Source organism: Dermacentor andersoni, chromosome 3 (assembly GCF_023375885.2).
Source record: "Dermacentor andersoni chromosome 3, qqDerAnde1_hic_scaffold, whole genome shotgun sequence".
In the NCBI taxonomy this organism is placed as follows: domain Eukaryota; kingdom Metazoa; phylum Arthropoda; class Arachnida; order Ixodida; family Ixodidae; genus Dermacentor; species Dermacentor andersoni.
Genome location: NC_092816.1, coordinates 121,897,303 through 121,915,908, shown reverse-complemented (window position 1 = coordinate 121,915,908; position 18,606 = coordinate 121,897,303).

Below are 18,606 nucleotides of genomic sequence, written 5' to 3'. Positions count from 1 at the left end.
TTATGGCGCAGCCTTGCGGGTGTCGTATCTTGAAAGCGATTTGCGACGTGACCAAAGTGCGCGCCCGCGCGTGCCTCACCTTCAAAGCGACCTGAGATATTTGCCAAGTGCGCGTTGTGGCGGTAACTTCGTATGCACTGTGCTTCCAACGTTTCGTCTGCGTTGAAGTGAGAGATGCACCGAGGTCAATTAGCTCGCTGCTGCTGCCACGATTCCTCACTCCAGCGTTTCAACAGCAGGTTTCCGCGGTGATCGAGTGAGACATGCTCGTGTTTACGTGTGCGTGCGTGACACCATGCTTCTTAATTTGGTTAGTAACCGAATGTTTACAAGTTCATAAGGCCAATAAGACTACTATCCTTACTTCGTATAGCTATCTACTTATTTGCTATCGCAGTCGATGCTTCGTCTTTCGGGCGACACTGCAACTTTTTTGTTATGGGTGGGGAATTCCCTAAATGTGGTTTAAATACATGCAGGTTATTGGATGTTTCAGTGTCTTATAAGACTTGCCAATAACTTCTAAGCTTCGTAATAAAGGGTTCAAGTGTATGGCAGGGACAGCTGCAGTGTTGCTGGCCTTTGCTGCTACCGATGTGGCGGTTTCGTCTGCCAGCACATTGCCCTTGATGCCTCCATGCTCGAAAACCCAGCATAGTGTGACATGCAGGCTAGACATGTATGTTGTACATAAAAGGCAATAAAGATAATTTAGTAAAGCATTAACGATCTTACAACACTTAAAGAGCATGTGAATATAAAGGCTTTTTGTAGATTTGTGTTGCTCATAATTTCTCACGCGACAGTACTGCGTATGCTTCAGCCATATATTACTCGTCACTGGGTGCCGCACATCCGACTCTGAAGAGGATGGCTCGAGTGCTCCAAAGGTCACGCGTGCCTGTGACCTTTAAGCACCGTTGTAATGCTCCGGACAGGAGTACTTCGCATGAGTATACAGAGCCCTGTATACATTAACCCACTAGAAACCGAGAATAATTAAATTATAGTCGGTCTAACCTAAAAACATAACTAGCCCAACTAGCCGAACAACCAACTCTTCTACTCTGTCACCGATGTTCTTAATTCCCGTATCGTCGAAGCCACATGCAAGGCCAGGTTTTACGCCTTCTGTGTCCGGAAAGGGTTATACCCTCGAGATGTTTGTGTTCTGTTTGGTTTGGTAGCGCTTGTCCATGTCCGTCTTTCTTGTGTCCGTGGATTTATTCGCACTAAGCTACTACTTCAAATGTGGACGACCAACTAGCCCGACAGTCAACTCTTCTAGAATTCATTTCTCGTACACTGGGCAATTCCTTTTCTGTGTATCTTCTGCAATCCTCTGTCACCGATGTTCTTATTTCCCATATCGTCGAAGCCACATGCCGGGCCAGGTTTTACGCCTTCTGTGTCCGGAAAGGGTTATACCCTCGAGATGTTTGTGTTCTGTTTGGTTTGGTAGCGCTTGTCCGTGTCCGTCTTTCTTGTGTCCGTGGTTTTATTCGCGCTAAGCTACTACTAAAAACATAACACTACCCATAATGCAACACTGGCCTAGCTAAACGAAATTCAGATAATACAGGAATAATTTTGGCAGTAACTGTAACGGGGTGAAATGACACACCTAATCTTTGACATTCGCCCTTTCCGTAGCTCCACCCTGCGCTGAGCTCGTTTTTCCTTCGGGGCAAATAAAACCGCTGCGGATCTCACGCGCTGCGATGATCGGTTTCACCGAAATGTTTGTGAATTGGCGTTTCTGAAAAACGGCATTGCTGTTTAGCGACCATTTGCAAGTTGAGACCAGACAACCCAAATTGGCATTTCCACTGAGAGTGGCCTTGCTCAACGTGCACGTGTATGATGACTACGAAGGAATGACAATGATGAAATGACCGCGATGGCATGAAAATGACGGTATGACGACGCAACGGCAATGATGAAATGATGACGAAGGCATCCTGAGATCGGCATAAGGACACTAAATTCCCTATGATGGAATTACGACGTGATAACTACCACAATGGCATTATGGCGACTGCATGAGGGCGGTGGTATGGCGGCGGCGATGTGGCGACGACGGCGCGCCAAAGATGCCATAGGTGTACTGGAGGGGCGACGGTGGTATGACGACAATGGCGTGACGACAACTGCATGACGACAATGAAATGACAACGCTGGAGCGCCGATAACGTAGAACGATGCTTGTGTGACGACGATGCCGCGACGACCATGGAATGATGACGATGGTGTGACGACCACAGCGTGATGATAACGTGATGCCGATGCTATGACGACGTTATGGCGACGATGGGTGGACGAAGGAAATGACAGAGCTGGCATAACGACAACGGAACGACGACCTCGGAAGATTCTACGGCGAAAATCACAACAATAAATCGGCCACTAATGCATGACGGAAACGCTGCGATGAGGACGCGACGACTACAATGGAGTCATGACGATGGAATGGCGACGATGACGCGAAAGTGAAGGAATGATAACAATGGTCCGAAAGGCGATGAAATGACGACGGCGTATTGATGCTCACGTCTGTACTCACGCGCGTAACTTGCCGCAGCAGGCGGCATCAATTCGTGCTACATCTGGTGCTGGCTTTCGCTACATCGGTACCGGCCAGTCGGGCCACTCTATTTTTCACTATACCCCGTGTTTGTTTTCACAATGTCCGGTGTCGGCCAATTGTAAAACACTGTGGCTAGGAGCCAACACAGATGAGAGTGGTGCAACGATGACAATGTGTTGACGACATTACTTTCAGTATAACACGCGTATTCGGCAAGAGTTCGGCAAAAACAGCAGCCAGCAGCAGCAGTAGCCTAGTAATAAAATGAATGAGGCAAGATAAGCTTCGCTTTAACGCTTTAAAAGTGGATCCGTCACACCATTCCGAGCCTCCAAGCTTGTATCAGGCTTCCTTTCCTTCGAGCAAAAATTGATCTGCCACAGAATTTCGAGAAGCCGCGCACGCGCAGACGCTTGCAATCTCCTGATTGCATCTGTACTTGATATTGCCCCTCTCTGGACAACGATAGACGCCCTCTAGGCAAATTTTGCGGCTAGCTGTGTGCCTTACAGTGGTCATGCACTTTAGCAGCAGCGGCAGTGGCCAAGGGACCTCCCTATTTTTTCACATTCGCCACTTTACAGACCTCCAGCCTACGCCTAGCTCTTTTTTCCTTCGAGCAAAAAGTTGATCGGCCACAGAATTTTGAGACTTCAGCCTGCGCCCGGTTTCTTTTCCTTCGAGCAAAAGTGGTTCTGCCACAGTGTTTTGTGGAGGCACGCACGCGCAGACGCTTCCGATGCGCTCTGGACAACGACAGACCTCCCCTGCGCGAACTTTGTGACCGGTGGTAAGTCGACACACTGGTTACCTTGGCGGTAGCGAAAGGACCTACCTAATTCTTCACATTCGCCACCTTCCATATAAGTGCAGTTTTGCTCTTACGTAAACTGCTCTGTTTCTCTTCAACACCTCTTGCTACCGAGCTGCTGCCAGTGTTAGTAAATGCTCCTAGTGCGTGTTTCTTTTTTTTTTTTGTAGTACTTAGCACGTCCTTGCACGGTTTCGTGCAAACACGTCAGCAAGGGAGAAAAAAAAGAGGGCTGCGTGCAACGCTCAAAATCATGACAGGACAGTGAAAGTTGCGTCACACTATGGGCTACTGGAAAGGATCCAGAAGAATATATTGCTGCGCTAGTCGGTTCATATTGCTTAGTAGGCCAAAAAAATTTTGTCGCTTAGCGCAAACAAGAAAGACGGAAGGGGACAAGGGGAGCGCCAACTTTCTGTTCATTCAAATTTCGACTGATTATTATTGTCGAATAAGGAATCAGAAGTTCGCGCTGCCGTTGTCCTCTTCCGCCTTTTCTTGTTGACACTAAGCGACCATCATATTTTATGGTCTACGGAACAATACCGTAAAGGAACATGGTTCAGGACAGCATTCATTTGGGCTAGATGGTGCATACTTGAATTAGGACATAACTGTGCCAACTAAGTCGATCACGAGAGGGAGAACGACACAGGACAAGCACCAACTTCATCTTTATTCACCGAAAAATCAGCAAATATATGGAAAATCAGACATGCGCACAATGACCATAATGCATCATCTGCGAAACCGTTCTAGATAGAACATTTCGGTTATGAAGAGGGTCAGGGAAGTATCACTAACAGTTTTTTCCTCTCTTCTTTATATGAAATGCTTCTAAAACCTCACGTGCCTTTGTTTCAAAAAAAGAGCCGGTGAAGCAATTGCGAATAACTTTATCACTCGGAAAGCTAGTGCGACGCGAGTGAAAGGCAAGGCGGATGCGATGTGCAAAGAATTAGATCTGAGTAGGCTGGCCACTGACATTGGTAACAGCAATAGCAATGCCCTTTCCGTGTTCTTTACGGCCAAAACGCACAAACTGTCCGTGCCATTCAGAACAGTGGTCAGCAAAAATGGAACTTGGCAGATTGTGTTAAGCAAGTTTCTTCAAAAGCGCCTTACATCCCTTAAAGTTCAAGATCCGTAAGCCACAAAGAGTTCAAAAGATGTTAGGTTTCTTGATGAAAGTACTTCCATTGGTTGTTTTCAGTAGATGTTGAAGACTTGTTTTACTCTGTGGCCCACGATGCCTTATTTAGTTCTGTCAGAGATGCTATAGAAAGTAAGGATGCAGTAGAGTTCCAGAACTCCTCCAGCGTGTCGACAGATAATTTTATGAAAATGCTAGAATATTACCTTTGTGTGACGTTTCTCTCTTTTGAGGACAAGTTTTATAGACAAAGACAAAGGACTTGTACTGGATCCTTCGTAGCCCCGGTGCTTACTAAAATTTTTTTAACCTGTATTGAGAGCGCCTTGGAGCCAATTTTGACAGGAAATGGTGTACTAAAAGTATTCAGGTATGTTGACGATTTTTTAAGTTTTTAACAAACTGAACGTTTTGACTTACGCAGATGGTGTAAGGGCTGTCCTAGACAGTTCAAAAGAGGAGGGAAGGGGGTTGGTATTCACGCATGAACTATCCTTGCAGGGGCAATTACAGTTTTTACACATTAACGTTACCTTGGGTGAAGGTATGTATGTTGGCAGTACGCACCTCGAGCACAAGAGGAGCTTCTTTCTTATGCGTCGGCGCATTCAAAAACAGTAAAACGTTCCATTGCTCAACTTTGTCTTCAGTCTGCTCTCGTGAAATCGTGTCACCATGCAATGCGTGCGAGCTTTGACAAGCAAGTTGATAGGTTGGTTTCGGCGGGGTTCCCAAGCACTGTTATCACAGCAGTGGCTGAAGCGATTTTGCAAAAAATCAAAGGTGCCATGGTCAAGAAACCGTGCGCACAAGAAAAATAAGCTGCGCAGCTGGAAATGGTTCCGTATGTACATAGGATAGCGCATATATGAAAAAGGTGGCAAACAGACCCAGCGTCCCAGTCGTGTTTTCGGCTCCTCGAAAACAAGCACAACTCTGCGCACGCGTCGCGAGCGAGGGTACGAGGAGCAGCTGCACCAAAAACATGGAAAGCAGTTTGTAAAGTGCTGCACCGATGTGGTATATGAAATACCTTTGACCTGCGGGAAAACCTGTGGGCCAAACGGGTAGATGCGTGAATGACCGTGCAGCTGAACATGTGCGGTCGCTGATAGGAGGTGCACATCTTTCGCAACATTGTGCAACTTGCACTGCGTGTGACCGAGCGGCAGAGCATTCGCCACGGAAACAATGCCTGTACTGCAAGAAGCGTGAACCACGGTTCCGAGAGATAGATTCTTGACAGAAGCAGGGAAACAAAGGCACGTGAGGTTTTGGAAGCATTCCATATAAAGAAGAGAGGAAAAAACTGTGTTAGTGATACTTCCGTGACCCTCTTCTAAAGCGAACTGTTCTATCTAGAACGGTTCGGCAGATGATGCATTATCGTCATATTGCGCAAGTCTTATTTTCCTTATATTTGTTGATTTTTGGTGAATAAAGATGAAGTTGGCACTTGTCATGTGTCGTTCTCCCTCTCGTGGTCGTCTTAGTTGGCGCTGTTCTGTCCTAATTCAACCGTAAAGGAACCTGCCCATTGCCAAGTGCGGTTTATTACCCTACCGCAAATAAGCACATAACACTTTGAATTGTCTAATTTCGTTTTATTGATAAAATTCAGAAAACATAATATAACTAAACATGAAAAAAATAAAAATATGAAGTCACTGAAACTTTCCAGCACTATAAGTTGTGCCTTCACGGTCCTTGCGAACAGACTTTCAGGCGCACTATGATTTCACCGCACTATGACAGTCTGCTCTGGTTTATGCTCTGAGGCGACTAGACGTCCTCTTAATACCCCTTTCATCGCAGGAGTTACAAAGGGTAACTAATCCTTTAGATGGGAGTATACCCAGCGCATCCAAGACACTAAAAACTACCATAGCTCATATTATACCAGATACTTCCAATTGCTGAGGCAGTTTCATTGACTATTAGTGAAACAAACTTTGTTTTTGGGAAGTGTAGCCATATCTGCCTGTTCGGCAATTCTGACGCATTCTGGGTTTGCCCTTGAATGCACGGAGCAAGAAGCTTTTTCTGTTAGCCGTTTATAAATGAGAATAGTCAATCCCTGGGCTTTCGTCATAAGAGGGGTGTGGCATGGGGCAGGTACACCTAGCACTTCAGCACGTTTATGCTTGCATCAGGAATCTAGTCTTGCTGGACTATACTTGACTGCCAGCGTTGTCTGCGGAACGGAAGTGAAAGTGCGATGCCCATATCGCAGTGTATAATAAACGGCCCACTCTTAGAGGGAAAACGCGAGTGCGTGGCCAACATCCCGCGCGGCCCTAACTAGTGGCGAGATTTATAAACGTAGCGCATGCGCATCGAGTCGTAAGGGCGCCTCGTACCCCGCTTTGTCTGCTGCTTCTCCGCCCCTGCCCTCGGCAAGCGCCGGGAAACGCTTCCGTCTTTGTCTAGCCGCCACTCTGCCTGCTGCTCGACGGGTAATCAGCAAACAGAAAAAGTTTCCTTTTTTTTCTGTTTGCTGATCTCCGTCGAACAGCGGGAAGTGGTGGCTAGATAAAAACGGAAGCTCTCTCCAGCGCTGAGGCCGCCACAACAAACTGTCGGACCATTCTTTTCAATAAAGTTTCTTTTTTTCGATAAGCTAGTGATGTCTTTCACATACTGCTCGTAGCAACTCGCCACTTTCGATAACAGACGAGGCCAATGAACCCCGATGCAGCGAGCATGCCAAGCTTGCCCTTCCAACCATAACATGTCAGCCTATACTACAAGCGGGAGGCACAGTTGGTATCAGTTGCTTCACAATGCGAAAAAGAAAAGCTGGAAGGGACGAAAAGCTTTGTTTTGTGCGAGTTGGTTGTACATGATTGTTAGACTTTTGCGCGCCCAAAGACAGGACGTCGAACGACGAAGGGACACACAAAATGCGCAAACTTGAACTGGCTTTTATAGTGACAGCGACATGTATATATATACGCTTCCACAATCAGAAAAAAACAGGATGACAAGAAAACAAACGAACACGTGCGAAAGTGCATAGCAACATGTGCCGGCGAAACCAAACCTTTTCACTTTCATACCCTTTCACCGTCTAGAAACATCAGTTATCAGTTAATGCTACACACGGGGCACTAACACAACTCTGATCATGCCGAAGAATTTCTGTCGCCTCAACTATCTCCCTGGTTAAACGATTTATGTGAGAAAATAATATCGTGCATCTGTTAAAGATAGTATAACCATTGTATGATTTACAGTGTTCTGCCATGTGGCCTTCAATGCGTTGTTTTACCTTGCGGCGATGTTCTGCTAGCCTCTCGTTTACGCATCGGCTGGTTTGGCCGATATAACAATTGCCGCACGACAGGGGAACACGATATAGTGCACCGTCTTTACATGCAATGAACTTGTTTTGATGCTTTATCGTGCGTATTGGTTTCTTATTCTTAATTGGCCAGCTTTTCCAGCAAAGCTTTTGGGGAGCCGAGAACACGACTTGGACGTCACAGCGAGATCCTATTTTCTTTAGGTGATGTGAAATTTTATGGAAGTATGGAATGACAACCATTTTTACTTTTCTTCTGGCTTCTGTCTTCGTTGCTATTGCTGCGGCGCGTTGTTCTGTTTTCAACCTTGCCTCATTTTTCTCTTTTCGGTACATGCTTTCAGCGACTGCTACAACAACCTGTTTTAGGAAACCTGCTTCTTTCAACCGCAATACCTGCGAGAGAAAACTTTGCTTCATTAGGCAATGACTTGACTTTTCAAGCGCTTTCGACAAACATAATTGCGCAATATTTCTTTTAACCAGTTTTTAGTGCGCAGATGAAAATGGAAGCAGAGGCTTTTTTTGTTCTGGGTTCATACATCCAATACGGGTGATTTGGTTCAAAGACAATTCGCTGTCGAGAAACTTGGTGCTATTACGCTTAGCGATTTCATGAGTTATACTCAAAGGCTCCAGACACCTTTCGAAACATGTTAAAATATTTCCAATTTGTGTGTCGTGTTTTTACAAGTTCTGTTTAAAATAACCAAATGATCATCCACGAAACGGAACACCTTTACAACACCGTGGTCAACAATGCGGCTGGATATGGCCCTGTCACGCTGGGCTAAAAATAAGTCACTTAGTAAAGGAGCTATACAGGAGTCGATACAAGTGCCTTGTTTTTGCAGGTAAATATCGTTGTCAAAGGTTACAAACGTCGAGGTTAAATACGCAGTCAATAATCCGAAAAAGGCGCCAGAGCTTATACCTCAGGCATATTGGGAGGCTACTGCACCTAAACGGTCTATACACTACTTCAACCCAGGAAAGTAGTTCATCATGTGGCAAAGAATAATACAGATCTTTGATGTCGACTGAAAATGCATACAGCTGCCTTCCGTCGTTTTCATTGCGAGGATCAACAACCGCATCACATTGCTTAATCCTAAATGGGTCTCCTATTTCCAATCTTTTGAAATGTTCTTGCAAAAATAGTGCGACAGACCTTTGCCACGTACCTTCATCAGACACTATCATGCGCAAAGGGCATGCCACGTTATGCGTATTAGCCGTGAAACACATATTTAAACTGCCTTTTTGCTTTCCTCTATGCTCTGTACCAGTCTGCAAATTTCTAGCTGTTTGAATAGCTTCATTGCTCTTGATTTTGCCTTTGGGATAGACGCACGGTTGACTCTGTTGAACGAAGCTTCCACTGCCAGTTTGGCTTTGGACAAGAACTGGTTGTGGCTAAATACAGCAAAACCACCTTTTTGTCGGAATTTAGTAAGCACAGTCTCTGTGCTTTCAGGGCATTTGCTATTTGCGGAATTGATGCACCAGTTTCTGACTGATTACACCGCGTCAGCACATCTACACCTTTTGACACGCAAGCTTCACTTGAGTTCACAGGAACACGCTGTGACACTTGCCTTACTACTGTCATCATTTCAGGTGTATTCTTCCTTGGCTCCACAGCGTACTTTGGCCCCCAGCTGAGGGTGCGACACAACTTGTCGGGCACGTTGATTCCTTCGGGGTTGTGAAACTTTCCTGAAGCGGGATATCGCTGCTTTGACTTTAAGCTTCTGAGATCCGATAATATTTGCTGTCATACAGCTTCGATGGAGCTATCAAACAGCCGGTGAAAGGTTCTCAATTTCTGGCATGCTATTTTTGCATGATCAGCCATGAAGACCTTTGCCTAGAGGGCGTCCCGGTAGATCCGGAACTGCCGTCTCCATTCCGATCTTAAAATCTTGCAGATCCTTTTGACATGAGCCGATGCGTCGAACCCGCCAAACAGCGTTGACTGCTGGAGGCTGGATGGCTTCACGAAGGCAGAAAGACAGACCGCGCTTGGCAAGCAGCATTTATGGCGAGAGCGGTGATGGCACAAGGATCAAGATGAACATACGAAAAAGAGCCGATGTATTAGAAATGTAGTTCAAAAGCGTTAGGTTTTGGACGAGTTGGTCATACATGGTTGAGACTTTTGAGCGTACAAAGATAGCACGTCGAGCGAAGAAGGGACACACAACATGCGCCGACTTCAACTGGCTTTTATTATGACGGCGACATTATATATATATATATATATATATTATGTAAACTGACTCACCCACCACTATTTTCCTGGTGAGCTACGTCTATCGCGTCATAGATATTCTTAATCAGTGCCAAGAGCGCGGGAAGGAGCTTGCGGAGCTCTCGTACGGATAGCCCATCCGGCCCCGGTACAGATGCCACCACCATACCCTTCAGTCCAGCTGATACTTCCTCATGAGTAAATTTTGGTCAATTCGACGGCAATCCATTCTTGATACCCACCTAGTTCAGTGTGGGCGATTTACTAGTGAAAAACTGATCATAGCTTTCGTGAATTTTGTTTAGCGATACTGGCGCAAAGGTGCCTGTAGTTGCGATGACCTGCTCGAAAACCACTATTGGGCCCAGGGCGTACAGGCGTTGGCGTTCTTCAAACACTCGGCGTTTGAGCGCTTTCGAGCGCTCTTCAGGGTGCCTCTGGAGTTCGCGGTCTTCTGTTTTCTCACTCTCACTCCGCCTCCGCGCCGGCCATGATCGGATACCAAAGAAGGCGTAAAGAAGCATCAGGTCTTACATGGTCTGTCAGGTTACCGGCGAGACCAGGATCGTCGAGCCCGTATGACTGCACTATCCCATAGGCCTCCTCTTTCGTAGGAAATTCGTCTGAATCGCTGTCTCTACAATTAGTTGTAAAATTAGGAGGACGGAAATCTGGAGATTCAAGTGAGGGCGGAGAGGTCATACGTGAATTCTGCCGAGCCGGCACTTGGGCGAGGATCTCTCTGTATCGGTCTTGCCTGCGAAGGCCTTTTGTTGCGTCCAAGGAACGGAGTGTGTAAATCGCAGCCAGAGCAGCGTTGATGAGACGCTTCTCTGATGGAAGCCTCATTTGTTCATCCTCATTTGTTCCCCGGTCCACAGTTTGTACGAGCTGTCCGTCGGCACGGCTGAGGACGTCTGCCTTTCTTTGACAAACTGGCCGCCACGACACTCATCAAGCAGACCGCTAGCTTGAGTGTGAGAGACAGCAGTCCTTTAGATACAGTAGGCATCCTGGCACTGCTTTAGGTGGAAGCGTCGCGAGGAGTCGCGACCCCATCAAGGCCACAGAGAACATCAGTAGCCAGCCCAGGCGGCAGGTGCCAAAGTGCGCATAGACCTTCCAGCACTGGAGTGCAGTCCTCCTCCTCCTGAAGTGCCAAGGAATCTCTTCCCCCCCCCCCCCCTGAAGCCGGATCGGGGTTCTGATGTGGGGAGTGACGTTGACCGGGGTGTGGACAAACGGCTGCCAAGCTCTACCTTCCAGGCAGACGGTGGCGAGTGCCGATGTGTTGTGCTCCACCCCGGTGGCGTTGGGCCTGAATCGGCGCTCGTCCCAGTGGGTGGCAACTGCGGAAGCCCCCTGTAGTCTTCCATTGGCACCGAATTGATCTTACCAACCCCTGGTGGCACCCCTGCATCACTGGCAGGGTAGTCCTTCTCTATGGAATGACGACTCTGTGAAATGACGGACTGTCCAGGGGTGGGCGTAGGCTCATCTTCGCCGGACGAGGAGGAGGACGAGAAGGAAAATCGAAGTCGCAAGGACCTCGGTGGAGCACTGATTGGGGGCCTGCCGTCCAACCCTGGCCCGGACCCACCCAAAGGCGGCCATATCTCAGCCAGTCCACCGCCGCCAAAGCCTTCCGCAGCGCCAGGTGTACCCATCTGCCTTAATTCAGATTGTATCTCCTCATATCGAGCCGAGGCCACGAGAGTGGCCTCGGCTGATGTTGATAACATTAAAGCCACAACGTTCCGGAATTGAAAACTTAAAGCACGACTTTGCAAATGTCAATGCACCTTTCGCATAAAAAGTTTTTTAGAACGTTAAACCCATAAAATTTCGGAATTGAAATCCATGCGCTCCGTAGATTCCGCGATCTCCGCAAGATGCCCCGACGAGCCCGCTCGCCACCTGATCGCTCTTGAAACTTTGTGCGTGGATGGGGCTTCTTGCGTTACGTGTGTGATGGCGTCCAAGTATCATTACAAAATGATGGCGCCCAAATCTCTTTTCGCGCATAAAAAAGACATTCAAGACAAAATACAAAATGATTTCCGGCACAGGGGATTGTTTTGGTTGGCGGTGCATGACAGCACGACAACATTTCGGGAAGCCTCATAAGGAAGCCTCATAAGCCTCCCCCCCCCCCCCCCCCCCCCCGTGGCTACTCCCCTAGCCCCTAGTGCGCAATTATTGCTAGCTTGATCACAGATCATTGACTTTACATAGGGACTATAGTCCGCCAGATTACTAGTTCTCTCAATAAACTGAGACTGGGTCCAGAATGATCTGCGCCGTCACCGGTCATAAAAGCTACAGGCTGGAGCCACCGCTTCGCTATGCCCGACAGAAGAACCAAAAGTGCTTTGTTTGCTACTCGACTAGACCTTTCAGTGCCGCTGTCAAGATAACCAACAACGTCATGCTTAGAGTAATATTGCAGGTTTCGTTACACAAGCGCACAGGTAGCATATACGGCTGCGTGGGGCCCTCGAGCGCATACGCATGCTGCGCACCGAACAATGCGCGCGTTGACAGGGACGGGTGGGTGGCAATGTCGCTATCACCGGTTACAATACAATCTTTATTGTGCATAAAGGAAAACAAAGTACAGATAGCAGGCCTACCAAAGCCTCAGAGTACTTGATTATCCTGCTTGACCTGCGCTTGTTGGTTATGTGAATAGCAAGGCGGCTTTTCTTTATGCGCTGATGCAAAGATGACACATCAGTAACTGTTCAGTTTAATATTCGATCATCATTATATTGCGCTTAATGTTACACTAACGTAAGTGAAGGACAGGACGCGGAAATGCGTACCGCAATTGCGCTACGTATGTCCGCGTATGTCCTCAAGCACCGCGGTAGCCCAGCGGCTGTGGCGGAGCTGAGCTCGAGGTTGGGGGTTCAATTTCAGCGGCGGCGGACAAATTTCGATAGGGGGTGAAATCCGAAATATCCTTTACTTGGGTTCCAGTGCACGTTAGAAAAACCTAGGTGGTCAAAATTATTTCGGAGCCCGCAATAGGACATTTCTTATAATCCGACCGTGATTTGAGACGTGAAATCCTAGAATTTAAAGGATTCATATAGAATAAATGTTCAATGTTTCCATTTATTTTGTGCGTTAGATGTCATGTAAATCAGGAAAGCAAGTTGTGAAGGTTCGATCGGTCGGTTGCTTCTGCACATAGCAGTGCACAGCCAAGCATATTCTGAAAATGAAATGTTAGACTGCTAGTGTTGCAGCAGCTCACATACCATTTTCATGCATTCTGTGCATAAGAAAGGATACACCGATGCTGAATCCTCCCTTCCAAACGCTCTCGATGCCGTTTAAAGAATATTGATGCAGTACAACCTTAATCGCTCGGAACAAATTCAACAGTAATCTTGGCATAGCACTTCCTGGTATAAGCATGTGCGTTTGAGATTTAACTGTGCCGGGATCCTAGCAGAAAGGCCTCTTATGGTGCTGAAAGTCCTGGTACACATTCAGGCCATGCAGCAATTTATTTCAACTTAAGACAGGTGGGGTCATGGCACATTTGTGTTACCTGTGGCTGGCAGATTAAGCAAACGGTAAACTCGGGCTACAGGCTATCCTTAAAAAAAGGTCCGTCCAAAGTGTTTTACATTTGTATTTTATTTTTTCTGTGCGGTATATACATACCTTAAAGGACTTCCTGTTGGGCTAGTTGTTAGCTATTCATTATAAAATATAAAGACTCCAAATAAACGGACACACACGAGAGAGGAGAACGGGACAGGAACGGGATTCGCAACTGCTTTATTCACAGAACGCAGGAACATCTATACCGTCAGTCAACGCATCCACACAGAGCAAACTTGCAATCACGCATCTAATCAAACATTCATGATAAACAATGCTCAAGAAACTTTTTCTCAAGAATCAATGCTATTTATTAGACATGCTTGATGGGGGGCCCCAATTACTAGAGCACATTCCATTTTAGGTCGGATTGAAGTGGTATAAGCACGTGATCGGAGATGGGAAAGGGCATGCTTTAAGTTATGTTTTAAAAGACCTAATGACCGATTAACGGATGCAACAGTAAGGTTAATATGATGGTTCCGTTTTATGTCGGAATGAATGTGAACAGCGAGGTACTTATGTGATGTTACCAACTCAACTGGATGATTATTTAAGGTATATGCAGTTATAATTCGAGATGACGGTTAGTCAAAGACAAATTTTTTTAGAAGGGTTAATTTGCATGACCCACGTACAGCACCATGCTGTTACTAGTATAGGTCACACTGTAGGGCAAGGCGATCATCATTAGAATAAATTTTACGTTAAATTACACAATCGTAAGAAAAGTCTGATTTGGGCTGAAACATAGTTAGGTAAATTGTTAATAAATAACAGGAAAAGTAAGGGACCAAGTACACTTTCTTGTAGGCCGCTGGAATGCACTTGGCCGAAAGGATTATGGTTATTGACGGTAGTAAACTAAAACCTGGAAGAAAGAAAATATTTAACCTATGCTAAAACAAAAGGGTGAATGTTAAGCAGTGCTAATTCTGTTAATAACCGATTGTGTGGTACCCTATCGAAAGCTTTCGAAAAATCTAGAAATATCGAGTCGACATGAGTACCAGCATCGACAGATGAATGAATCTTGGATGAATCCAGCAAGTTCCGTTTCGCACGAGTAGCCTTTACGGCAACCATGTTGGTGCTTAAAGATGTTATGTTCTTCTAAATAGTTAATAACCTGGGAGTGAATCACATGTTCAAGGAGTTTGCAAACTGTGCTAGTTAATGGAATGGGTCGATAATTGAGAGGCAATCGACGATCCAGGGACTTGAAAATCCGCACGACCTCAGCTAACAATCAGTCGCTTGCAACGAAACCAGATGGAAGAGACTGAAAAAATAGCGGACATAATGCGATGGATACCTTCTGATGAATTCACGAGTATTTTGTTGTAAAAACCTAGGTGATTAGAGGCTGATGAAGTTTTACGTTTCGTTAGTAAAGAGAAGATACCGGTCTCACTAATAACTATTTGGGACAGTGAGGTGTTGGTAGTATTCATTGTGATGGGGGCTAAAAAGACCTCTTCTCGGGTAAAAGCTGATGTGAATGCTTTATTGAAAACTTCAGCGCATTCAGCAGCAGGAATACTGCCTCCTACAGCGTCCGTATTAGAAAGATTTATTGTCTGCCAGAACTTTCCAGGGTTGTTTCTTAACATTCATGGTAGATCGTGTGTGAAGAAATCGCAACGAGTAATTATTCGCGCCGACTGATATTCCTTATCGCAGGCTTTGTAGCGTTGCCAGGAATAAGATTGCATGTTTAAGTTGGCCTGTCTGTAGAGGTGTTTCTTCTTATTGTTAAGGCGACGTAGATGGCTACTAAGCCAAGGCGCGGTGTTGGTGCATGGTATGCTAATGACAGGTATGTACTTGTCGACAACATCAGCAAGTTTTTTACTGAACAGGTTCTATTTGGCCTCCACTGAACGTTTTCGAAAATCGAGAAGAAAGTGTTCAGCAGAAACTGCCAATTCAGCGTTTATTTCACCGAAGTTTGCTCGGTTGTAGCACCTGATTTTAGTACGCTTTGATTTTCTCTGAGGCACAAAGTTCACATTTGTGGCGATTATGGAATCATCTGGAAGGCCTTCTAAGTGCGCAATATTAGGGCAAAGGTAAGGATTGTGGGTTAAGGCAAGATCGAGAACATTGGCAGAAGTGGCGGAGCGACGCGTTGGTTCGGAGATAAATTGCTAATGCTAATAAGTTATTAATGAGGACCAATTAATTACAGGGAAGTTAGTCACATAGTAATAGCACGCCAAAACTCAGAAACCGAAGTGTAAGTTCGCTTAACACACGACAGAATTCTCTTGAGAAAGATGTGTTCATATGTGGAGGACGGTAAATAACCCCAATAATGACATCTGTATGGCCACATTTCAAACGAACCATCACTGACTCTCCCCGCAGGGGCGTATGCGTCAGCAGGCGTTTGGTGTGTTGTGACACCACGTACCCGAACACATGAGGGTTGGACCCTCCCGCGTGTAGCCGTGCGTGGCTTAGCCGTGTCCGGGAAAGATGGATCCTGGAGGTTTAGCCGATGCCGAGTGCTCGGACCTTTAAGGCCCCCCAGCGGAAGCAACACACCTGCTTGGCCTCTGCTTCACGTAGACGGCACCCCTGGATTGACCCACCCTGGGGAAATTGGCAGTCGCATCTTCCTGTCTCTCCCTCCTCGAATCTTCGTCTTTCTCTCACTTTCTGGCCTTTCCTGTGTTCTCTCTTCTATTTATTTGCTTTCTCTTTGGCGGCAAGCGTTAACCTTGTTTGGGATAGCCAACCTTGGTTATAACAGAGTTGGTTATAGTAGTGTCGTACAGCTGGCGCGTGCAGGCCGCCTTTCCACGGTCCTGCAGCGTCCCCTTGGGCTCCATGGTGGGTGGCTGGCGGCGCTGCCGAATTTTCGCATATGTCAATGGCAAGTTCTTTTTTACCACTTCCTGATCGCCCTCATTAACGAGGGCGCACCGAAGAAGTTTTCAAGTTTTCGGCGGAAACGTTTACAATTTTCCAAGAGTTCATGTAATACATTCAGAGAAGAAAGAAAAGGCAGCGAGAAGGATCTTACCTTTTCAGGTTGCAAAGACACTTACTGAAGCTTCTGGCCCAGGTTATAATGTCTCCAAGTTGGCAAGTAGCGGCCTCCTCTCAGAACTTCGTGATAAGAAGCAGCACGAAAAACGCCATAGTCTAGTATCTTTCAGGAGTCTTCCAGTGACGGTCACACCACACCGCACTATGAAAACCACCCGTGGAGTCATTTCTCATGCTGATCTCATGGAATTGAGTGAAGCCGAACCACTGGAGGGCTGGAGCGATCAAAATGTGATTAATGTCAAGAGAATAAAGATCAGGCGTGATCGCAAGGCGGTTGAAACAAAGCACCTAATTCTAACTTTCTCATCAAGTATGCTAGCTGAGACCATTGAGGCTGGTTACATAAAGATCGGGGTCAGACCGTACATTCCCAATCCTCTCCGATGCTTTAGGTGTCAAAGATTTGGCCGCAGTTCACAGAACTGCCGAGGCCGCCAGACTTGTGGTAAATGTACTGCCCAAAAAGACCCATCTGACAATTGCCAGAATGCTCCACATTGCGTGAACTGTGATGGGGAACACGCCGCGTACTCGCGGTCCTGTCCATCATGGAAAAAAGAAAAGAAAGTCACAATCAAAGCTAAGGAAAACATATCGTTCAAAGAGGCACGCAGGCGGGCAGCATACCTGCCCAAGAAAACCTTTGCCGATGTGACGCGTCAGGGCGCGGCCTCACAACGGCCTCTGGCGGCTGTCCGACCCGCAAGCAGTGAGTCGGCAGTTACGCCATCTGCTCCCGCGGCGGCTGCAGCTAGCGCTGCTCCGCCAACCCACCAGAAGGCACCATCGACCCCAAAGGTGGGCGCAGTCAAATCCCACAGGGAGCCCCATCGACCTCCGGGCTGGTGGGCGCAGGGGTCTCGCCTTCCAAGGCGGGGCTCTCAGAAAACTTCTCGCTCGCAAGAGCGCGTGTACGGCGTCTCACAAGAGGTAATGGACACTACACCTATGCTCACGGCGCACCAAGAGCCTAAGGAGCGGCGAGGCTCCCTCGAACGCTCCCGAAAGGGCAAAACTCCCGTTACAGGGCCTCGAAAAAGCTCTGTAATCTAATCCCTGTAATCTCTATAATTACTACTTCTGTTTCTCTACACACAGCACCCACTTTACTTCCAATATGGATAGACAAATTATACAATGGAACGTCAGAGGCCTTCTTAGACACCTTGATGACGTGCAAGAACTCTTCCACGAACACAATCCAAAAGTGATGTTTACAGGAAATACACCTAAAATCAAAACATACAAACTTTCTCCGACAGTATATAGCGTTTCGCAAAGATCGCGATGATGCTTTCGCATCATTGGGCGGTGTTGCCATTGTTATTCATGAAAGCATAGCATGTCAACGTTTGCAGCTACAAACGCCCCTAGAAGCAGGGGCGGTTCGAGTTGTTCTCCTAAATAAACTCATCACCATTTGCTCGCTTTACATACCCCCGCATTTCCAATTAAACAAACATGAATTTGTTTTTTATAGATCAATTGCCAGGACCTTATGTTGTTCTTGGCGATTTCAATGCACACAGCAGCCTGTGGGGAGACTCTCTTATAGATGCGCGAGGTCGTCTTGTTGAACCATTCCTTTTTTCTTCTCGTGCGTGCCTTCTGAATAAGGAACCCAGATATTACTGTCGTGCAAACAAAACCTTTTCTTCCGTTGAGTTCAGCATAGTTTCCCCGCCTATACTGCATGAACTCAAATGGGAAGTTACGAACAATCCTTACGGAAGCGACCACTTCCCCAACTGCTACGAACACCTGAAGAAAACGAATACCCACCACAGGCTCCTAGGCGGAAGGTTGATACAGTTGATTG